This window comes from Uloborus diversus, chromosome 1, assembly GCF_026930045.1.
Source record: "Uloborus diversus isolate 005 chromosome 1, Udiv.v.3.1, whole genome shotgun sequence".
Lineage (NCBI taxonomy): Eukaryota > Metazoa > Arthropoda > Arachnida > Araneae > Uloboridae > Uloborus > Uloborus diversus.
The window spans coordinates 250,199,668-250,225,242 of NC_072731.1; the positions used below are offsets into that span (position 1 = coordinate 250,199,668).

A 25,575-nucleotide genomic window follows, 5' to 3' on the forward strand; every position below is an offset into this window, starting at 1 on the left:
TAACATCAAGGACGGTGAAATGAAAGCAATAAGCAATCGTGATTGCTCAAAAAAAGAAAAGAAAAAAAAAAACACTTCGACTTAAAAGTAGAAGAATGCATGACCCCATTGAATTCTCATTTATATATCATGTGTCGTTGTGAGTTTTAAAATAATGAGCTCAGCATTTCATTAACACGCTATTTGAAAAGTAAAATGATCGAATTTAAAGATTCGTAATTAAACCATGTGACTGCACTGCAATCAGGGGCGTGCACTGAAATTTTGGGGCTTGTCACAAATGACCCTCCTCCATATTTTTTACCCCTATATTTCACCCCTAGTTTTAAAAATATTGGGCTCACTTCAGGCTCGGGCCCGGGCCAACAGGTGTCCTTTCTCCCCCCCCCCCCTGTGCACGCCCCTGACTACAGCAAAAGCTTTTGGAATTCATCAAAGTCTTTAATTCAGAAATAAACCGTAAAAAAAATTTAATTAAAAAAAAAACATTTTTCTGAGCTTTTTAAAATTAAAATGAGGAAAAAAATGTGACAACTTTGTGATAAATATTAGCAAAACTGTTAAAAATAATTTTTAATAAATGAAAATGTTTCTGAGTTGACGTTGACATTTAAAGTAAGCATAAATTTCATTTTAGTTTCATCCGTAAATTACATTATTCAATTAAAACTAAAAACAACCCTTTAAAATCCCTTTTCCTTACTAGTTTTCCAATGTGTGGTGACAGATATTTTACAGAAGTGAGAGACCATCCTTTTTATCTTGGGAATCGACTTAATAGTGTCGTTTATTCTGTTTTGAAGCGACTAGAAGCCACTTTTGAAAACAAATTTTCTTTATTTTCATTCGATGTGACAGCTGTCGTGCCGCCCTCTGCCGGTGAAGCGGTTAAGCTTCCGCCACAACATAACCGATCTTCCGCCCGTGAACATTACCTTTTTTGCTGCTGCAGGAAAATAACGTTCTCAATTTTTATCATCACCGCCAATGACTGGATTACGGTTTTAAAGGTTTTCAAATAGGATATGAAGTATATGCATTTTAGAACGGTGAGTCTTATTGCTTTAAATGTTAGTTGAATGAATTTTGTGTGAATTTACTCGCATTTTTTTTAGCAAACCATGTGGAAGTTACGGTTCATTTAACTTAGAGATGTGGGTGGAAAGCTTGCTTTTCTATGGGATTTTTTTCATTGCAGCTGTGCAGAAAACTTGGGGATTTGAATGTTTTTTTTGTAGAAATTTTTATTTGTAAATATATTTATTTAAAATTAACTACTATTTATTTTTAAATAGTTTTTTCCTCGATGATATTTAATATTAAATGTATTTACTGTATTCACTCGTGTACAAATTACTTTTTCCTCTTTATATATATATATATATATATATATATATATATATATATATATATATATATAAATTCAAGCGGAAATTTTTCGGCTTATGGAAATTATTTTTCCGACAAATTGCGACTTACTATTTCGTTTATTGTTGTCGGTGGGAATCATCCATATATTTAAAACAGACGGTGTAAAAAATAAAGAAATAAATTATGCTTTTCATAGATACATATTATATAGGGCCTGTCCACCACAGGGGCGCAGACTGCGCCACTGAAATTCGTAGAGGAGTATTTTCTCTTTTTTTCTTTCTTTTTTGTTTGGACAGGCTCTCATTTTTTGGGGGTTCTTTATGGTATCCTTGGGATGCACCTTTGCTCTCGGGGGTGGGTGGGGGAGCACCCTGTAATATATATGTGTTACGAGAAACGGAGCTGTAAAATTTTTCAGAGCATTCAATAATTAACTGTATTAATTTTGTATGCAATTTATTTCATCACTGTTTAAAAAGTGTGTAAATTGATTATGTTTCATAGATGTTTTTGAGTTAGCTTTCAAAAATATGCAGAACGTTATAATAAACATTATAAAAATAGCTAAATAAGTATCTTTTTAAAATGTTTAGTTATTTTACTTGTTCTTAGAATGAAAATCACTTATGAAGCCAAATGCTCTTTTAAATAATATAGCGCTTTGTAGGCAGAAATTGTTTAACAAACTGCTGTTGCATTACTGCTTGAAAATGTAACTATTTTATGATCGTGGAAAATCTCTATGATTTATATATATTTCTTTTTTTACCTTCCTGAAAATAAAGAACTCCCTTTTGTTTAAATTTAAATAATGTGAAGGGCACACATTGTTTTACCTATGTTACATCTTACTTAAGTATATTAGGTAAATATTTTTTAATGTCGTTTTGGAAATTTAAAATTCGCTAGGATAAATATTTAATTCATTTCAATGGAGTGTAAATACAATGTATCAATGGAATTATTTTTAAAAAAAAATATTTAAAAAAAAAATACTGAATCACATCAATGAAACCAAGGAACGTAGGGCACAAAATTATAAATTTCATTCTCACGTTTTAAGAGTTATTACGATATCTTTCTTCACAATCAGACTGTAACTAAGCTCTAAAAATAGTTTTTTTAAATTGTAATCGTCAGGTCAGTTATAATATTTTATATTTGTATGTAAAAATTCTTTTTATCTGCCATAAAAACTTTTAAAATATGCATAATGGTTTCTGTATACATACAACTGAACAATATAAAGCACAAATACATCCACCTGTTGCAAGATCCAGGGTTTCTAACTGCTCCGTATTTTGCGGAGTTGCTCCACAAAAATAGCGAAACTCATTTTGCTCTGGATTTCTCGTTTGATCTGTATTCTGACCAGGGGCTTACCAAAGATTTTAATAAAACAAAATTTATTTTTATTATACTTTGCTAGTTTCTTAGGCATGTAAATACGAAAATTAAACCTTTATACTCAAAGCATGACAAGTATTTAAAGTGCATGACATAGTCTTTACAGTTATAGGGTGAAAGGAGTTAAAGCGTTATTAATTTAAAAATAATCATTCTCATACTAGTGCTTAAAATAATTATCAAAGCTCAAAAACAATTTTAGATAGGAGGTTTAATTTTTTTATTGATTTTTATACAAAATACTGAGCTGCTCCTCAAAATTTCAAAACGCTCCTCCAAATCACCATAGATCCTCCTGAAATTTTGCTTCTCCAAGGTTGGCCGACCAAATCTGGTTACCGAATTTCCCCAGTATACCAAATTTTTCCCAAATACCAAATCTTATCATTTTTTTGCTTGGAGTATATAGCCCAATGTGCTGCCTTTCAAGAAAGAAAAAAAAATAATTCGTTTGATATTTTAGTAATTGTAGGTAAGTAGGGCTCAGTTACAGGAATTGCCTGGTTACAGTTAGCGAAGGGTAACTCTTGGATAGTTCTGAGAAACGAATGTATCTAATGGAAATGGAAAAGGTTTTCATTTTATCATTGTAATATGAGCCGAATCTATTGTGATAACTAATTTCTGTTGAAAATAAGATAACATTGAAGATAAAATTAAAATTTTTAGTTCTAAGTACAGTCTTTTTGCAAAAAAAAGAAAAAAAAGAAAAATTAATTTGAATTATGACATCTTGAATTCAAATTATGTTTTTCGCAATCACGAGTATGTGTGTGTAGGCGTGTGTGCTTGTGTGTGGGGGGTATGTGTGTTTGTGTGTAGGGCGTATGTGTGTGTAGGCATGTGTCTTTGTGTCTGTGTGCTGGCATAATGGTGGGTAGTTGTGTATATGAATGTGTGTGTGGGGAGGTATGTGTATATGTGTGTAGGCATGTGTGTTTGTGTATGTGTGCAGGCATGAATGTGTGGATAGTTGTGTGTATGTGTTTGTGTGTGTGTGTGCGCGTGCGTGTGTGGGTGTAGTTGTGTATGTATGCGCGTGTGTGTAGGACATGGATGCAACCTGGAGACTGCTTTCGCTATAGGAGCAGCATCGTAGCAGCCGGTCGACGGTGATGGTGCGGAGAGTGGCGGTTGGAAAATAAAATCAAAGGACATCAAAACAGTCAAATGAGAACAATAAGCAATCGTGATTGCTCAAAAACAAGACCATAACAAAGGCCAATGTTATTTCACAGAGTTTTCTCAAGTAGCTTAAAAAGTTATTTGTTTATTCCAAAATAAACAATTAATGAACTTAATAATTTATCAAATTACAAGGAAGATAATTCAGTGTATCACCAGGATTTAGTATTTCCTTCATTGTGAAAATGAAAAAATATCACATTAATTATCATTTTTCTCTCTTCTCGAACTTTGGAATGAAATGAAATAAATCATCTTTCTCACTTTCATAGTTAGTATTTGGATTGAACTTTTTTTAAATGTTTTTTTTAAGCAATCACGATTGCTTATTGTTCTCATTTGACGGTTTTTGAGGTTACGCTGATTTTATTTTCCCGCCAGCACCCTCTGCCAGCACCACCGTCGCGTCGACCGGCCTCACGATGCTGCTCCTCTTGCGAAAACCGTCTCCAGGTTGCGTCCATATCCTACACACACACCTACACACACACACACCTACACATACACACACACCTACACACACTAATGCCTGCACACAGATACAAATACACATGCCTACATACACATGAACGCCTACACGCACACGCGCAGCACTGCATACACGACACTCACACACATGCATACATATGCATACATACACCCACACACATGCACCTACACAAACGCACACACATACGCCTTTACAAACACTCACGCGCATACATACACACACACGCTCGTGATCGAAAAACATAATTTGAATTCAAGATGCCAAAAATTCAAATTAATATATTTTTTTTCTTTTATTCAAAAGTCAATATTACGGCACATCACTTCCGTTCTTAAATGAGCTCAGATGAATGTATCAGGGTTGGCAAAAACCCGGGTTTTTTTTAAAAAGCCCATGGACCCAGGGTTTTTTGGGTTTTTTAAAATAAAACCAACTAAAGTACCTACAACTAAAAACTAAAGCCTAAACAACCTAACAACTAAAGCTGGGTTTTTTAAAAGAAATGTGGGTTTTTTTTGTCAATTTTAGGGGAAAGGTGGGGTACTCGTAGCATATTGTAGCATAAGTATATGGACAAAGCACAAAAGTTGTCTTGATAAAAAAAGCTGGAAAATTCAGCGTTTTCTGAAGAAAGGTATAAAAGAACACAAAATTCAAGAATGGTGAAGTTTCAGATTTTTTTAGTTTCCAAGATTGCCAACAGTTAAGGCAAAGTTACTTCTTGAGTGATAAAATCTATTGTTTATTTGTTCATTTTTAATTTCGACATTTTTTTTTTTTTTTTTTTTTGCATTTTACTTTATTGTATTTCATTTCTTTATGCAAAACTACTGTAGAGCCTCAAGTAGTTTAAATCCCTATTTACTGAATTCCAGCTTAATCAAGACATTTCTTTGAATTTTATGTTGCCTGTTTTTCTATTTCTGTGTACAGAGTAAGAAATATTAAAACTTTTTCGTAAGATAATGAAAATACTGTACATCCTATTCCGTTTTCTGTCCGACCATTTGTAAAACCTGTTAATTTCTAAAAAATATACCTTGTTTATTCGAGTTTTGTGACGTGTTGGTTTGCAGAAAATAATTCACATGAGAGCCTTTTAGCTAAAGTAGTATCCTCTGTATACAATCTACAAATATTGAGAAAATCTGACGTGACAGGAATTAGTCAAGATAATTTGAGTTCGTTATTGATCAGTTGAAGGAAAAAAGTTAAATATATTTATTTAAAATCTTTGAAGCATTTTTTAATGCCGTTAAGAGTTAAGAAATACTATTAAAGTTCAAAATTCATTTTTTATGTTCATTGTTTGTGGTGAAGAAGAAATAAAAAAGAAGTTTAAATTGTAAAAGTATTTAAATTAGTTATTTTTTAAAAAAAAGTTCTCAGAAAATTTTAAAAAACCCAAAAGTGGGCTAAATAATGGGTTTTTTTAAATGGGTTTTTTCAAAAAAACCCATTGGGTCCAACCCAATTGGGTCCAATCCGGCCAACCCTGGAATGTATGCGTTCAAGTTCTTTTGTAATTTGTGCAACGTATGAAACTTCATTTTGTTGAAAGTGTTAATAATTTTAAAGAAATCTAAATCTCGTTCTTAAATGCCGCGACTCATTAATTTGAATTTGATCGGTGGTTTGCAATAACTCTATGTTACGTAGGTTTATGTCAATGCTTCTTATTGCAATAACTAAAATAAGTTCGCAGTGGAATAAAATGTATGAAATATGTCCAAATCAGCGTAATAATCGCTTTTCTGTTCGAACTTTAAATGCCATCAGTTTGCATGGATGGATTTTAATTTTTGCTCAAGCCAACAGCGATTCCCGTTTATTGTGTCACGAGCGGTCAGCAGTAGAACTTGTTTTTTTATAAATGGGGTTCAAAATGGCAGCAGCTGTGTTGATTTTTGAACTATCGTAAATGGCTGGGATTTTTTTCCGGAGTATGTGATCATTTTGCATAATGCCCAACTGTTGAGCGTGACTTGATTTCCGTCAAGTTGCATAATTACCTGTGGTGTTTTGCTTGCCATTATTATATTTTCTTTTCTTTTTCTATTTTCGTTCCAGAACGAGACTCGTAATTTTCGTCTATTTGTAGGTTGCCATTCTAACACGAGTAATTTTTGCCATTTATTAATTTTATTCTCATTTTATAATTCTTACAGTTTGTGAGATGTGTATCGATCTAGATTGTTCTCATCTTCGAATAATGTTTTATTCCCTTTGATTCAGAAAAGTTTCGTCATTTATACGGCCGTGGCAGGTAAACAGCAGTGTTTTGGATTCAATACTAACAATGGGAAATGCTGGAATTAGTCGGTTTTTTTTTTTTTTTTCAGCGCAATTTAATAAACAAGCTTGTACAATATAGCTCACGTGCAGTAGATGACAAAAATGCAACAAAAAAGTAAAAAATGAAAAGTATGAAAAGGTTCATTTCCTAATTTAAATAATTTTCGTCAATTAGTTTTTTTTTTTCCTATTTTGATACCTAGAAACTCCCACCACACACAATTCATTCTAATTTTGATATTTCATTAACTCACATCTTTTTGCATTGAAAAAGACATTCCTTGCATCCCCAAAGCATAGTACACTTTTTCTTTCTTTCTCCACCCGCCGCCCCCTTTTTTTATTTTAATGTCTATGTTTATAGATTTTTTATTTATGGGTGTTCTGTTCACACATTTTATGGTTTTGGGGAAAGGATTCTACTACTAAAAATTAGTTTAATAAACATAAATAGAACTTTTTAAAACTTGCCGTGTTATAAAACGCATTGTGAATAAAATTGAAACAATAAAAATTCAATACAAGAACCACATGTAAACGTCTATACATCTATATTTATTCAAATTCTGGAACATAAGCTCATTGGATGTGAAACTGCAATAATTTTTACTAATATATTTTTTAAAAGAGTAACGAAAACGTGTGAATATTATGGTTAATTTTTTGTAATAATTAATTAAAATATTTTGTGATAATGAAGATACTCTGAAAGTACCGAAACAGAATTTAAATTTTGTTTTTAAAATTTAGATTTAGCTCATGTGTTGAAACTTCTTCAAACGATTTTACTGCCGTTAATGCAAAAGTTACTTAAATCGTTTGCCGTTTTTGCCTTCCCGTTTTGTCGCTCGTATTCTATTATCTCTTCATCGGTTGAAGTCGGAAATATCTGGTTACTTAAAACATGTATATTTTCGTTCTCTTCGAGACGCTCTTAAAACAGTTCAATGATAAGCAAAAAAAAGTATGCCATAGCTCTTGTCGAAAAATAAAGATAAAACTTGATCCTTTACTGATTTTTATCTTGCTGAATGTATAGCTGCATTTAGATACAATTATCATGGCAAAAGTTTCAAATACTAAACTCTATGTTCAGATGGCGTAATTCATAATCCGTATTTTCTAGAGTCTAGACGTTCCCAAATTGAGTGCTGCAGGACAGGGGTGCCCATCCCCCCCCCCAAGTTCAATGGCGCAAATCCCCCCCCCCCCAAAAAAAAAATTCCTCAACTCTTTCCCTTTTTATTTATATTATTTTTTAGCTCTCTTTTTTTATTTTATTTACTTTTTTTGAATATATATTTTTATTTTAGTCAACTTTTTTGTTTTATTTACTTTTTTAAATATATTTTTATTTATTTTATTTATTTATTTATTTATTTATTATTTTTTTTGAAAAGTTCTGCGATAAACTAAATAAATAAATGAAATAAAATATAAACATAATAAAATAAAACAAATAATTTAAACTAAAAATAAATCAATAAATTCAAATAAATACATAAAAAATTAATTTAAATAAATAAATTTAAAAAATCCCTCCCCCCCCCAAGATTTGGATGGCGCAACTTGCGCCATAATCCCCCCCCCCCCCCCGTGGGCACTCCTGCTGCAGGAAGATGTGACGGGTGTCACAAAGGGCCGATAGTAACAATAATTTGTTTATAATGGAACTAGATAAGGGTGTCGAGAGAAAATTCTAATTCCTTAAAAGGTGCCACGAATCGGTAGGCTTTCGGAACCCCTGTTCTGTACAACACTACCTTGCGCAGGTAGACGGCAGTATCAGCAGAAATGAGTTTTCGAGATATTTGAAGATATTTGTGGTGGATTCAATACTAACGCTTAAAATCAACATAGGAACACTTAATTCCAACAATTCCTTATTGGAAATGTTGGAATAAGACGTCTTTTTCGTTCCTTTTTTTTCAGCGGATGCCAAATAAGCGAGCTTGTACAATAAAAATACGTACAATAGATGACAAAAAAAAAAAAAAATTGAACTTTGACATTTTTAATTCAAAATAAGTTTTTCGCAATCACGAGTGTGTGGGGGGGGGGGGAGGGGGTACGTTTGTTTGGGTGTGGGGTATGTGTATGTGTGTGCAGCATGTGTGTGTGGGGGGTAGTTGTGTGTAATGTGTGATTATGTGGGGATGGGCATGTGTAGGTGTGTGTATGTATGCGTTTGTGTGTGTGTGTGTGTGTGTGTGTGTAGGTGTATGTGTAAGTGTAGGCAAGTAAGTGACGCAACCTGGAGACGGTTTTCGCTAGAGGAGCAGCATCGTGAATATAAATAAAATCATAGGAATTCAAAACTGTCAAGTGAGAACAATAAGCAATCGTGATTGCTCAAAAAAAAAAAAAAAAAAAAAAAAAAAAATTTGCAGTTACTGCTCTTTACCTGCACACGGCAGAATAATCCTGGGCAATCTTTCGTAAATTTACCTGGGATATATTATTTTTTCTTTTTTGTTTTTTGAAGTGAAGGATCAGCAGTGCTTTGTATACTGCTGAAAAAAAGTCTGCTGCTGGCGAGGTTAAATTCTTTAGTTTTTGCTTTTCTCATAAACTGTCAAAACTGAGCCATTTTTGTTATGATGGCTCGGTATTTCATGTTTAGCGCATAAATACAGTTAAATGTAAACGAGTTAGTGGAGTGCGGCACATAGCGCTCGTGTTTTGTGTATATGTCTTCGATAAATTCACAATTATTCCCCACACCATTTTTTTTTTTTTTTTGTCATGGAGTGCTGAGGGAAAAATTTTTGTAGACTATGTCAACAACTCCCATTCTTCACCTTCTTTTTTTCAAATTCATTTAGAAGCAGTTTGAGTTAGTTTGAGAAATCGCTTTTTAAAAAGTTTCTTGTTTGCATTTCTGAAATTATTTTGAGGGAGCCTTCTTGCATTTCAAACAGGGGATATATACGCCTTTCTTTTCGTTTCTGGGTATATGTCAAGTATTTAAAACAAGATGAACATTTTAATTACAGTACGCCGCTTAATGTAATCACTTTGGGACAAATACAATTTGATAACAATAACTGACTGATAAGAATAACCGAAAAGAATCAGAAGACACAAAATAATGATTTTTTTTCTAATTAAGGTGCATTTATTTTGGCAACCTCAAATTAAAATCACAATGACTCAACTGAACGCAGTTTTAAATTATAAATTATTAAATTAACAGAATGGAAAAATCTGAATTTAAAAAAGTTAAAGCTAAATTATGCAATTTTTAATCACATAGTAATAGGTGAAGTAAAATATGACCGTTTTCCCTGAAATTTGTAAACCAGTTTCAAAGCACATTCAGCTTTTCTATCTTTTCAGCATGGATTTGATGGTTGTTTAAATTTTAATTTAACTTCGCTTTGTTTTCAATCTCAACACAATTCTTTAATAGTTTACAAAGTAATGGTAACAATGGAGGTCCTACATCAGTGCCAGCAACATGTCTAGCGACTGAATTTTTTTAGGTGGAAAAGAAAGTTTTCTTAGGGGGAGTCTGTGGTCACTGGGGACGAACTTTCTGTAGCTTCATTCCTAGAAAAATTTTGAACTGCTATTGAAAACCACAAAATACTACACAGAAAGTTAGTTTCGTCAGGGTTTGCCTATGTATTTCTGTTAATTGAGGAACAAAAACGGGGGAAAAATTGAAAGGTTATGAAAAAATGATAACAATAAACAAAGACGCTGATTACAATACCCGACTTTTTTAACATGTGTTAACTTACAAGTGTTCTAGGACTTCGTTATTCTAATAACATTAAGCGAATGATAACATTAACCGTGATCACATTGAGCGGCGCCTTAGTAAAAAATCTGCGAGCGTAAATTAAATCAAAGCTTAAATGAATCTTTATTTTAAAATTTTCAGCGTTCTGCACAAACATAGCATTTTTTTTTTTTTTTTTTTCAAATTTCTTTACTGATATATTTATTTAACTTCTGACATCTTGCTACAATTACCAATACCTTCCGCATTACATCTGCAATTACCATTTCTAAAAACAGCTTTCAATGCTACGAAAACCCATTTCTAAATTTAATATGTCGAGCCATTGCCACCGACAGGCTCATAAAAATGAGCGTCGCGTATCCGGCAGAACGCAAAAAAAATCATCGGCCGGATGTCCCTGACATAAGAGGAAGAAGCATCTCGGGCCCGGACCGTGCCGGATCATCAAGGAAGCAAGGAAAGGGGGGTTGGGAGCATTCGTTCCAAGTGAGCAATTCCCACTTTAATTTGGTCAGTTGTTGATGCGATAAAACCGGGAAAAACCCTAAAGTGAATCCATTCGTTTTTATTTGCTCCGACTACTTTCTTTGGAGTCGGAATTAAGATGGCGGAAGGACAACTCGCTGCCAGATCCATTATTTGAAATTTCTCACTCTATTTTCTTTTATTTCTCTTGGTGAAGAGCCTCCCACGCAAACACTCTATTGCTCAGTATTTTTTCTTTCGTCCTTGTATATTGAGCAATAGATTTGGTCGTGGTATGAAATGTGTTTTTTTTATTATTCTTTTGATCTTGTCAATTTCGTATAGGTACCAAGCGTCAATTCCTCTCCTTTAGAGAGTGAAGATGTGTTGTGCTTCTGATTACAACGAGATTTTATTGCTTTTTACTTTTGAAAGTTGAAAGAAGGCTCATTTTCGCTATTATTACCAAGCTTAGGTGAAAGGTTTCCTATTTGCTTTGATTTCTGATTGAAAAAAAAATCTGTAACCGTGGTTTGATTGAAAACAAAAAATCAATATTACAGATTCACATTACAGGGACATTACATTCAAAAGTGTCAATTACTTCCTATTTATTCACTTTCTTTTTTCTTTTTGTGTGTGTGTTTATGTTATCAATTTTGAAAATTTTACAAATTTTTCTAATTGATTCACATCAATTTTTAATAGCTCATTTTCAGTTTTTTGTATTATTCAGGTATAAATTTGCAAGATTTTACGAAATTATTCCAATTAATTTGTATTGAAGTCTTTTTTTTTTTTTTTGCATTTTAAATATACGTCATTTATCCCTCTTCGCATTACCTTATTAGGAATGTTTCGTATTAATTATCATTATTAGCTATTCTTCGACCGGTCAAAAATCTTCATATTTAATAAATTGATCAATGTGAATTTAGTTCTTGCATTTAAGCATTTTTTTAGAGTTTATTTTGAAGGAATATTCATTAAAAATTTCAATATTTCAGAACATCATACATAATGGGGGTCGTTTCAAAAATTTTAAAAGTATTTTTTTCTGACAGAGCATGTTAAAAACACAGGATCTGACCATTTTTTAAATGATTTGTTTTTGTTAAATATTTTTAAAAATTACTTAAATCGGTGCGCTTCCATTGTTTACATTTCTTGCCGATGACATCACAAATGATGAAATGCCATTCTGTGTTGCCATTCACAGAGCAAAATATTTAATTCGCATCTTTATTCATGTGTATTGGCAACGACATGGTTGATAGCAAGCGTACAGCGTAATTTTATTTCACTTCTTGATTATCATAACGTGGAAACGTGATAGAAAGATGCGCCAAAGAGCATCATTTGTGACGCCATCAAGACCACGCTTTGTTTAAAAAAAACGGACATTTAAAAAAATTAATTGAAAAATAACTGTTGGGAATAGAAAAGTATTTTCTGGGTCCATGTTTCTTTTTTGCTTATTCTGTCAATTTCTGTGACAAAATGTACTACTTTTGACTGAAGGAAACAACCCCATTTGGAAAAAAAAATTTCTTATTGACAATTTAAACTTACACACGTTACAAACGCTCCAATATAACTGTTACATACATTTATGCAGGGGTGTTTTCTAGCATTTCAATTATTTCTGTATGAATATTTGAAGAGTTTTTACGGAGAAGGGGGGAGGCGAGTTCGAGCTTACTCATAGTTTCTGAAAATTTCGCACTATCTTCAGAAAATTTTGCTTGAGTCCACTTTCATCCCTGCGGATATGTTTCATATTAAAAAGTTTTTCACTGAAATATGATGCTTGTCCTGCATTTTTCAATCGTCTTCATTTGTGCCCCATACTTGTTGCGCCCCCCTATAGAGCCACATGTGAATAATTGAGGACTTTTTTTTTTAAATTCTATAAAGTAAAAAAATATTTAAAAAAAAAATCTAAAAAAAATCTTGGGCACAAAGAAAAGACTATTCAATCATAGGGAACCTTTTTTCTCTGAGAAATTGATATTATTTGAGAAATTAAGAAATGAAAAAAAAAGGGTCGCGTGTGCCTCCCTTTCCTTATATACAAAAATTGCACGGTGGTGGGTTGAGTAGTTAAGGTGTGAAAAAATTACAAACAAATATGCAAGCAAGGAAACTAAGTCACTTTCACATTTATAATATTAGTAAGGATTATTCTTCCCGTTTCTGGATAGATTCAAAATTTAACTCATGACGGGTTCAATTAATGCTTGCCTACATTGTGTGCCTTCTCGTTTCGTAACATCTGCTGCAAGTTTCATTGCAAATTTATCCCCTTACAACAAAGATTTATCTCCAGTATTTGGAAGACGGAAAGGTAATGAGTTATAACGTATGACATTTGGTTGAAAAACATGATTGATAAATGATGAAATAAATGCAGAAATTATTAGTAATATTTCAGCATATAACTTTAATTGTATTAAAGCAACCATCAAAAAATGATGTTAATGATTTATTGCTCCCCACGTATAAATGCTGCAGTTTTTCAGTGAGTAATTCTTTCATTATTAACTTCCTACTCATATAAATTACTGTTGCGTCCTTGGTATAAACCTTTAAATGATCGAACATTTCCTACTGCAATATGAATTGCAAGATCGTTTACTTTCTTTGAAACCTTTTTGTAGAATTTTGCGGTTTGAAGGAAAAAAAAATTGAACTTAAAACTATTTCGAATATATATATATCTCTCTCTTGCTTATCAATATTATGCTAATTTTCCAACCCAACTTGTATCTTAAGTCCAGCAAGATGTATTGCAAAATAAAAATTACAAGAGATTGAATTAATTCATTCTTCATCTGCTTTTTTAAAAATATTTTAATATACTATATATTTTTTTTTCCCAATTTTATTCACTTTCACTTTTATAATGATGTATTTTTTTCCAATCGTCTGCACAAATTGCAGCTTCAGAGCTGCAAGAAGAGAAATAATAAAACGCCATTCTAAGAAGCTGTATTATTGCAAGAGTATTTCTGATTTTTTTTTCGCTTGTTTTCTTATGAAATAACAATGCTTGAGGCCTTTTGCGAGATTAAATTAATTTTAATAAGCACAAGTTTTGACTTGATTTCCGTTTTCTTTCTTTACAATATTTCGCATTTTTTAATGATTTTTTTTTCTCTCCCGCGATTGTCATTTTTCCCCTGTCCTGTGATTTTTTCTTTCTTTTTCGTCGGAGTTCTCCTCATCAGAAGCATATCATTATTGCTTGGTAGAAATGCTTTAAATCTACCTTTTTTTTTCGTGAACATCTTCTATCCAAGTTAGGCTTATTTAATCATTTTTTTAGCCTTTTTTAGTTTGCTTGTTCTGCGCTTTAATTCTTAATTAATGCACGCCAGAATTTTTTTTTACCTTTCGATTTTTTTCTTTTTTCTTTCCTGTATGCTTCATTTTTGTCCACCTTTTAAAAGTTGTTTTACATTATTAAAAAAATCAGTTATGCAAAAGTTTTGTTTTTGCTTCTGGTCTGAATTGGATGCTGTCAAATCACTTCTGTGGTAAAAATGAAAACATGTGTAGTCACTTTTTAAAACGTGAAATTCCTGAGAAAAAGAGGAAGTGGTAATATAAATCGTTAGAAAAATCATAATGAGGCTAAATTTCTATCAAAAGAAGATAACGTCCTTTGAAAAACTTTGAGCGAAAAAGAAAATTAAAAATTTTGTATTGCGGCACTTTTTTTCCCCAAACGAGAAATATAATGAACTAATTTCATACGTTTTATTCAAAAGATATTTTTGAATAAGGGCGGGCCTGATGAAAACTGTGTCCGTTCAAAACGGAACTTATGGTCACTTACAAAATGTTTAGAACCGGTTACAGTTAAGCTCATTCCTCATAGTCCTCCATTTATTGAGCAATCATGACTGCTTATTGTTCTCACTTGACTGTTTTGAATTCCTATCATTTTATTTTCCCACCAGCACCCTCCGCAGCATCACCGTCGACCGGCTCCTCACGATGCTAAACCTCTAGCAAAAGCCGTCTCCAGGTTGCGTCATATCCTACACACACACGGATACATGCACAACTACACACGCACACACACACGGATACATACACAACTACACACACACACATACACACAACTACCCACACATTCATGCCTGCACACAAACACATATGCCTACACACATACACATACCCCGCCTCCACACACACACACTCATGCACACAACTACCCACACACTCATGCCTGCACAGACAGAAACACACATGCCTACACACACATACACATATCCCCCTAAACACAAACACACACGCCTACATACACACACTCGTGATTGCGAAAAACATAATTTTAATTCATAATGACAAAATTCAAATTAATTTTCTTTCTTTTTTTTTTTCATTTTGATTCAAGTTTCTTTGTCTATCCAAACTAAGGGTGTTAAAATGTCAAGAGGAACGAAAACTCATTCAAATAAACTCATTCAAATAGACAAGAAAAAAAAAGTTTTAAAATACTTTAGAACTATTGATTCTCCTTATTTTAGTGCACATAAAAATGGCGCTAGCATTCTGCAAAATGTACGTCTTTTTCCCTCCGTTTACTTTTCGATTTATTTTCTTCAATATGCCAAAAAAAAAAAAAAAAGAGCCGTGTGCGTGATTTTGAAATCGCCATGGAAAGCTTCTTATTTTCGTGAAAGAAAGGCAATATGCTGTCGGCGAAAGAACTTTATTATTTTCTGTAAACTTTTGACATTAGAAACGAAAACAAAATACAACTTTTTTAGCCTACCCAATCTTTTATTTCTGCGAAAATAAGTGAAATTATGTTTTAGTTATTTCTTTCTCTCTCCGTACAAATTTTTTTCGCTGTTCGAAGCTTACTTTTCATTTTTGTAAGGAAATGTTATTGTGAATATTGCACTATACATTTTTTTTATTTTTAGAAAGTAAAATCTAGCGATGTTCCTCAATTTATTGAATAAAACTTTTTTTAATGTTTTGTTATCCTTAAATTTTTAATTTTTGTAGCTATTCAAGAACTATAGACGTTCAAAACAACCATCATAACATTATGTACATGGGAATAAATAACATCACATTGATGTTCATTTAAAAACAATTTTATTTATGTGGTTCTATGTTTGCAATGACATACGGTTGAATAAAAAATCATAATCATATTTTTTAATGTAGCCTGGTGTGTATATAGGTTTAGGGGCTCCTTGGTACATTACTTTTATAAAAAAGAGTTTGAGAAACAGGTATAAGGTCCCCTTTTGGGACCCTTTCGTCGTAAGGGCCCCTCGTTATGCGACATTTGCGATATGGTAAATCCACCACTGAATGTATAGTAACGAAACAAATTCTTGTTGTTAGCTTTATTATCAACTCGATACAGTTCATCCAATTAGTTGTTAATATTCCATCGAGTAACAAACTAAAAGTATTGTTTTTGTTTCTTCTTTTTTTTTTTTTTTTTCTCTCGTGAAAAAGTTTGTTTGAACAAAATGTATCCACACGTATTTATGTATATGCATCGTGTACTGTCCGATATTTTAACGCGAAATATTACTCGAATTTGCACATGCGTCAGGTCTCTTCTGATTTTATCAAAATAGGGGTGATAGCAAGAAGGAAGTAACGAACAAGCAAAAACTGAATGCAATCGGGAGGTGTGCGTCCTTAAACTATTACCCTTTTTCAATTGGAACCGTTTGCTGCTGCTAGTCGCGGAGTTCGAGATCACACAGTAGTATTTACTTTTTAGTAAACTAGTAAAAGGCATTAGGCGCTAGTAGTAATCTGTATTGCAAACATAATTTTAAATTCGAACAAAAAAAATGTTATGTTCAAAAATGATTTTTCGTGATGTGGGGGAAAAAATAACGTGAATGTAAGAAGTCTGTGTGACAATAATACAAAATAATTTGCTGAGAAAAGAATTTTCGTTTAGGGATCTGGAAGACTTGGATGTGCAATAAACTGTTTTTGGGTCTCCCCAAGGTGGCTCAATTATTGGTTTCCTTTTTAATAAACTTCTTGGTAGATTTGCTTTCCCATCTCAGCTTACTCCTTCTTTCTAGTCTCATCCTCAGAAAAATAAATAAGTAAAAAACTTAAAGTTATACACTGAATTCCATTTTCAACGAATATCAGTACAATGAAATATCCGTTTCAGCGAAATAAGTTTTCAGTCCCGATTTAATTGTCTTTTCATTGCTTGAATTCCATTACAAGGAACACAATTTGAGGTTCCTTGAAATTCGTTGTAACGAGATTACACAAATTAATGAAACTTCGATTGAAGGTTATTGGATTTTTACAGTTTTCTTTCTATTTACTGTAAGGTAATCGTGATTCGTGAGTAATGTAAAATATTAATGCTTAAAGTTAAAACATAATCCCTCAAAGTTAAACTAAAGTTTAAGCACGCTCTTGCATAATCGCTAAACATGGCGACTTACCCGTTATTATTCGTTTTTCTGTATTGAAGAAAAAATAAATATTATCAATTTCCAGCCAAGTGTAATACATATACAGTAAAACCTGTGTGTAATAATACTGTCGATTACTTTCATTGGTCCCAGCAAAATGTCAGTCATGTGTAAAGTACCAACAGTATCGCTGTAGACAGGTTTTACTGTATATGCTCATAACGACATTTATCATTCAATAAGAAAATGGATGTCCCTGCAATCAAGGTTTGCTTACGTTTCAATTTAATTTTAACTTACTTCCACAACATAATGGAATATTAAATGCAGAAAAAGCTAAAGCAATCTAATTATACTTCGAAAAGGGTTATGTAAATCTCAAATGGCGGTGACGGTGAGGGAGAAACAATTCCTCCCTTAAGGGGCTACCCCATCCTCACTACTACTCAAAACTTTAAACTTCGAAGACACAGCGTCCTAAAATAAAAGTTTTTTATTTTTCCATGGTATTTATTTGCTCCTTTTTAGTTGTTTTACGAAACATGTAAACAGAACAATAAATGTCTTATGTTAACGTCCACTAACAACGAGTGAGCAATAAAACAAAATTTGATTTTTCACGATTGGGACCGTTTCCACTTGAAGAAATTTTCCAGAATAAAGACCATAATAGGTTGGTCTATTCCAGATTAGGTTGGTTCGCTCATCCTGTGGCGTTGTTTACGACCAAACTTCCACAGCAATTCAATTGTCGTAATTGTTCCCTAATTTTCCGAAAAGCAATGAAATAGAAAGACTCGAACAAAAACCAATTACTGGCTCCAGTTGAACCAGGAATTTAGTTAGACGAATACCACATCCAGCTTTTGGGGAAGAAAATTACTTTTACTGCTGCAGAGGAAAAAAAAGTTTAAAAATCCGATAATCTCTTTAGAGCAGCTTTCTTTCTATCCACTTTTTTTTAAGAAAACAAAAACTTCAAATTTTCAACTTGCTCCAGGATTTGCTTAAAACTTTTATGGGTTTTTTGGGGGGTATTTATAATTTTTTTGCAACGCTCAAGTGGTACTTTATCAAACGATTATCGGGAAACTGTCAGAGAGTCTTTTTTACCACATAGCTATCAGATCGCCAACACGAAATAGTCAAGAGACGAAGATTTATCATTTAGCAATTTATGAATCGTTCGATTCTGTGTTTTAAGATAATAAACGATCCTTCAATAATGCGTATAGTCGATACTAACTTGGTAATGATTGTATTCGATTTATCTAAACTGCTATTTATAAATATTTTATTTTTCTTTACTTCAAGTGATTTTTATTCCATGTTTCTTGTTATTGTTCATCCTCAGGCCTGTCTGAATTTTGGAACATTTTTATTTTTTATCCGCCCGAAATGATTGAGGTTCCAGTGATGTGGTGGTTTCGGCATTGTTAAAATTATTGATATTCTGCATATTCCGGCAGAATTATAAATTTAGCCAATTGATATAATCTTTTAATTAAAAAGCTTTTTTTAATCATTTTTGTTCTGAAAAAAAAAAAAAAAACGAACTGATGTGTGCACCACATGACTTCCTTTTACTCCAATTTAATGTCATTTCCCCATTACTGGCAATTTTAATGTGATTCAATAGTTTACTCTCTACATATCACCAACAATGACCAAATTGAAACAGATTTAAAAAAAAATAAATAAAAACAATCGCCAAATTTGTCGCCAAGTTGGCGGCAAAACTTGGCGACCAAAAGACTGGCGATATATCGCCAAGTGTCCACCAAATTATAACACCGCTTGAGTTTACATCGAAATTAACTGATACCCCCCCCCCCAAAGGGCCAAAATGCCCCTTTAGAAACCCCCGAAAGCAACCAAAAGGGGAGGTGCACAACTAGACCCCACTAGGAGTCTACGTACCAAATTTCAACTTTCTAGGACATACCGTTCTTGAGTTATGCGACATACATCCGCACAAACGCACTTACATGCATAGACGTCACGAGAAAAATCGTTGTAATTAACTCGGGAATCGTCATTATGGATATTTCGCGTGTCTATAGGTTCTTAGGCACTTATCCACGTGTGGTCGAGTCGAAAAACAAACTCTATTCATTCGGTATGAGTAACATGGAAATTAAGGTCGATTTTTGAGTAAAAATTTTTTCGCGAACACAATACTTCTTTTTCGTAAAAAGTAGTAAAAATTGAATGAAAGAGTCCGAATTTTGGACGTCCGAATTCGGGGCTTTCTACTGTATTTTATTTCCATTCTTGCCAAGTATCTTCAAAACTGCAAATATGTTCATTCATTACATCTAATTGGACCATCTTGTGCTCAATAGAGCTTTTCAGCAAGATAAAAATATTTTTTCTACCGCCAGACTGATATGTTCAAATGCGATTGCGATAACTTCGTAAAGGTATACCACTTTCTCATCCTTCTTTCAGACTTTTATGTGATATGAATAAATATCCTTCATGGAATGTTCCCACGCTTTTGTTCTCTTCGTGATGGAAAGTACGGTGAGAAAAATGGAATTCATTCTTTGTTCCTTTTGAATTCTAATGAGAAAAGATGTTCGCTCTGAAACCAGTCTCCTTTTCTGCCATTCAAATGGAATGGTCAGTCTGCAAATGTGGGAAGGAATATATAGATTGATGTGTGGTTGCTTTAAAAGAAAAGAATACAGTTCAACATTCTTAACACGACCACGTTTAGTACGAAATCCCGGCTAAAACGAAATTCTTTTCGCCAAGTGTGGTTTTCTAGTTAATTATACTAAAAACTTCGCGCGTAACACGTTCATCAGATTAAAAGTATCGGCAAGGACGAATAAATTCTGTCCTCTTCAATGAAAATCCTTGCAGTTGAATACTGTCATTTTCTGTTTTAGAAATTGTTCATCATTTTGTGAGGTTGTAGAAGGGCCTTGAAGGAGGTTGTAAAAAATGTCAAACCATTTAAGTATAGAAGAAAGCCTATGCACTTTTTTACTTGAGAACCTTTCCATTTTCGTTGAGACAAAACTGTCTAACTTGCATTGTGAACGACAACCTGTCCCACAGTTGCTGAACATCATCTTCCTTTTTTAATTTTTCCACAAACATTCAATTTCAGGAAATAAGTTTGAATTTTTCTAACTATACTAATAAGTAGATTACAATGTGTATATTATTAATATTATTGTAGTGATTATTTTTCAAATATCTGCAGCCATTTTTTTTTATTTTGTGTGTTACTTATTCACGGTTGTTACGAATAAAAGCTGGTACGAAAAATTCGTGGATTTTCGACAGTTCATATTAAAAGAATTCAACTGTAGAAGCAAAATATTTAAAAAGTGGAATATTTTTTTCTTCCGTTTTTAACCGGATGGTCAGTCTGGAAATACGAGAATGATTATAGATCGATGTGCGATTGACTTGAGATAATTATAATTTAAAAGGTAATGGAATTTCCTTTTTTACCCCTAAGTAATACAGTGTCTCAAAATAAGACGGTGATTACAGCTTGATTTATAATCATTGAAAAGGGGGTTTTTCTAAAAAAAAAAATTATTAGACATTAAAATGTAAAATACTGTTCTCTTCGATTCAAATTTCGTTATGAAATTATTCAGCGAAAATATTTGCTGTTAAATTGTGTTTGTATGTTCTTCATTGCATATTATGTAAAAGTAGCAAAACACATTGCGCAAACAAAAGAAGAATTCATAAATCTGCTTAAAAGAAAAACTTGTATTTAATAAATATAGAAAATAAGTAATTTAGATTGAGTGCAATTACATATTTTATAGAATACTAGTGGTACCCGCACGGCTTTGCCCGTAGTTGAAAATTAAAAGGTCATTCGGTTCGCCTGTATATTTACAAATAATGGATGACGAATTTCTCGCCAATTGGCTATGTTCATTCGCTCTCCCATTACACGTCATGTAATTTCGTAATTTCTTATGATAATTTTGCTCCTCATAATTTTCATCGATAATTTTTATTTTCTGAAATGTCGAAATAAAGAAAATTTTCGAAAATATCTTATAACTTTTTTTTTTCAAAATTAACTTAATCTTCTGTTGAATGATTTCCAATGAAGTATCTTATGAACCTGACGTATGTCATGAAGTATGACGTTCTATACTTGAATCACCATGAGTTATCTATATCAATTGTGTTTTAACACCTGAACATTGTTTCGGAAGCGTATATGAAGCTTTACGAAGATTAAATGGTTAATTTTTTATGGATTAAATAATTGCATAAATCCATCTCTTTTTATCAAGTTTCTTTGTTGTAGTAATGTTGTTACACTATATATATTCTTGACTATTTTTTTTCTTCTTTCCAGGTGAGTGTTTTTCTCTTTCCCAAATCTTTGGTAGTTGCGGTAAGCTAACATTTTATTGGTTGTTTTCTGTTTACTCATATTAAACGATTAGCTCATTATCAGTTTGAAACAATTTTTTTCTTTGTGCAACTTTTGGCATTATAAATGTAAATTTTGTAGTAAGAATAGTAGTTAGACGTAGCTAAGCTAATTCTGTATATAGGTGAGATTGTTTCCATCAGTCAAACGTACTAGTTTTAGTCACTTAAGTTGATAGAATGAGCAAAAAAATAACATGGAGCGAGCAAGCACATTTTTGGAACGTTTAATTTTTAATTAATTTCTTTTTATGTCCGATTTTTCAAGTAAGGCGTGGTCTTTATGACGTCACAAGTGATAAACTTTGGCACGCTACTTCACCGGCCAGCTGAATGCTTACGCTTGCTGTCTATCACGCTCCAGATTATGATATTTAAGAAGGGAATTAAACATTGCACTCTGCGCTATTGGCATCAGTAAATGGCATTTCATCAGTTGTGATGTCATATGAAGAAGCGTAAGCTGAATCTGCGCACCGATTATGATAATTGTTAAAAAACGTCAAACTTTGTCAAATTATATAAAAAAATGTCAAATTCTATGTTTTTAAGCATGCTCTTTTAGAAAAAAATACTTTTAAAATTTCGGATACAACCCATTGTATCATAAATAGAGGATTATCAATGATGGGTGAATGTTTAAAATAAAATATTTATGAGGCATACGGTAATGTAGACATTTTTTTTTTTTGTTGTTGTTATAACGATGAAATGAATTTATTGCGGTTTCTTACTGAGCAATTTCTGAAACACAGTCACTCTTTATTATTAGTATTATTATTATTATTATTATTTTGCAAAATTCGATTGACAAAAAAAAAAAAAAAAGAGGACAGTAAGTAAGCGAACAGTATCATGTTACATCGTCTTCTCTCGTCTTCTCTTGCTGCTTTATTATCATTATCATTATTTGGTTATTTTTTTATCCGAAAGAGTTTTTTGAGACGACAAAAACACAAACGAGGGGAAAAAAAAGAGAAATTTAAGATTAATAAGCATATTAAACTGACACAAAAATCAATAGTTTTAAAGGTAAGGTCTGACATAGGAGGGGGAATTCTTGCGTTAAATAATCTTAGAAAATCAATTATAAACGTTTAAAATAAAGCTTAGCATTAGTTTAATGTTACGGATGAAAAGTTGTTTTTAATTTTTTACAAGAAAGGGAAAGAAATAATCCATTTGAAACAAACTTGCTGTGTTATTCTCAATAGAAATAACAAAATATTTGGACACAATGTAAAAATAAATGTCTGAAAGTTAATGAGTTAATTACTTGGTAACTGGCAATTCCACGGTACAGGCGTATCACGGGGGGGGGGGGGGGGGCACACTTATAACAATAATTTGATGTACTACTCACTGAGACTGATAATATACAGGTATTTATCTAAATAATGGAAATACTCGGTGACAAGTGTGTTGGGAATCGCTACTCTGCCATAAATGTTCTGTTGATAAAGATGCCTTCTGAATCTAATCATTCACACTGGTGAATATCCAGATGGTGATTGAGTTCTCTGGTCATTTTTGCTGATGTTGTTCGTTTTTTCGAAATTACAATCCTCTTCAATACCGTCGGTTTCTTTTACTAAGCTTCTCTTTGAGTCCACTATTTTGCTTTGCCGAGCTTGTCTTACCGCGCTGCGTGTATGCTGTCATGACTTCAGATACTGTACCTCTAGAAACACCAAAAAGTTGAGATGTTTCAGTTGCACTTGCTTCATCTAGACGCGCTCCAACTGTTTGGCCTCTTTTAAAATTTGAGAGGTCCGATATTTCACGCGCTTGAAAAAAATCCAAGACGTCCAGAACTTCAATTAATCCAGCATATGCTACCAGAATATGTACATTGCTTTATAAAAAAAAATAATCTAGTTTTATTCTTTATTACGTACGAAGGCACATTCAAAAATGTCACTTTTATTCACAGGTGTTTCCATTATTTTGATTACCTGTAGCTGCGAATGCTTTTCACACAGAATTTAAAAGCCAGGACACTCGTTATCCCTGATATTCTTAAATAACATCATCGAATTTTGCGCCAAATAGGTCACCTAAAAAACTATCCCTCCTTCAATTTGTATTTTTTTTTAACGGACCACTGCAGAATATCTGTAACCGTACTCGTTTACTTCTCATTCTTCAAGATGCGATAACGGACTGAGCTTCCACTGCGGCAAGGTTGCCTCCTTGACACACTGAACGGAACCTTAAAGATTCTGGGTTAAGATACTTGTTTTCACTGCTGTTTCTTTTTTGCCGATGATGCCGAATGTAGCCTTAATGAAGTTTTATTTAGCTGAATGAACATGAAATTTAAGGTTGCATACATCAAGAATTGCTCGCTCAAATTCTCTAGTGAAACATCACAGTTTTCGCACACACCCACGTCAGGAATGTTTCAGGATTTTTTTTTTCATGCAAATAAATGAGGTAATACAATAACATAAATCAGTTATAGAAAATGTAGTACAACTGTAGAAGTTAATATTAGTAGTGTTGTAGAAGTTAATTACATAACGGAATTCTTTGAAACAAGAAAGGAGTTAAGGCTCATAAGAGATATTGTTTTTCGTGATTATTAATAACAATGTTATGAATGGTTTGTTTTTGTGACCGCAAATTTTAAAGGTTTATTATTCATTCCTACTAGAGTAATATAGCTCTTTAATTTGTTATATTGTTGAAAGAGAGCAATTTTTCATAATATTGACACTGCAATTTTTTCTCAGCTTATTTTCTGCTGCCGAATCAGCCCGAAAACTTTAGGGATCACAGCAAAGTTGATATTGTACTGGGTTGTAAAGTGAATGAAAGCCTTTATAATTATACTAGTGGTACCCGCACGGTTTTGCCCGTAGTTGAAAATTAAAAGGTCATTCGGTTCGCCTGTATATTTACAAATAATGGATGACGAATTTCTAGCCAATTAGCTATGTTCATTCGTTCTCCCATTCCACGTCATGATAATTTCGTAATATACTCGTCCATCTTATGATAATTTTGCTCCGAAAAATGTTCTTAAAATTGAAATAGGAAAGGAACAAAACCGAATATTCGAAAAATCGCTTCGAGGTACACACCCCCATGCTACAAACTAACTTTGTGCCAAATTTCATGAAAATCGGCTGAACGGTCTAGGCGCTATGTGCGTCTCGGAGATCCAGACATCCTACAGACATCCAGACAGACTTTCAGCTTTATTATTAGTAAATAAAAGAAAACTCAAAATGTTACCAAGATCGGTAGCAGAATCTGCGCGCAGTAAAGAAAAGAAAACTCAAAATGTTACTAAGATCGGTAGCAGAATCTGCGCGCAGTAAAGAAAAGAAAACTCAAAATGTTACCAAGATCGGTAGCAGAATCTGCGCGCAGTAAAGAAAAGAAAACTCAAAATGTTACCAAGATCGGTAGCAGAATCTGCGCGACGCTGTGACACTTTGTGACAAAGAGGGCGGGGGGGGGTCACATTCATTGAAAAGAAGTGTGGCAATTATGGACAGCCCCTAAGCTTGATCCTAGCTTTATCATTTTTTATTGTTTTTGCATTGTGGGCAAAGTTTCCATTTTAGTTCAGTGAAAAAAAAAGTGACGTCCGTATTTCCATATATTTAGGCCAAATAATATCTTGTTTTTTTCCCCTCCAAAATAACTATTACAGTAAAACCTGGGAAGTTGACCACCTGTTTAAGTTGACTGCTTTTTTCAGGAACGGAACTAGCCCTTATCATATAAATCAACCTCTGTAA

At 32.9% G+C, this 25,575-nt stretch overlaps 1 protein-coding gene across 5 annotated transcripts in view; it reads left to right on the top strand.

Annotated features, from left to right (window-relative positions):
• Positions 1 to 25,575, top strand: part of LOC129234233 (IQ motif and SEC7 domain-containing protein 1-like) — a 684,204-nt gene that overhangs the window by 568,786 nt on the left and 89,843 nt on the right. Inside the window, exon 1 of one of the 5 annotated variants that reach the window (XM_054868172.1) lies at positions 918 to 1,049. The exons of the other annotated variants lie outside the window; for them this stretch is intronic. The gene's annotated coding sequence lies outside the window, so the exon portion shown is untranslated. Of the gene's footprint in view, positions 1 to 917; positions 1,050 to 25,575 lie in introns of those variants that run through there. 5 annotated transcript variants of the gene reach the window in all.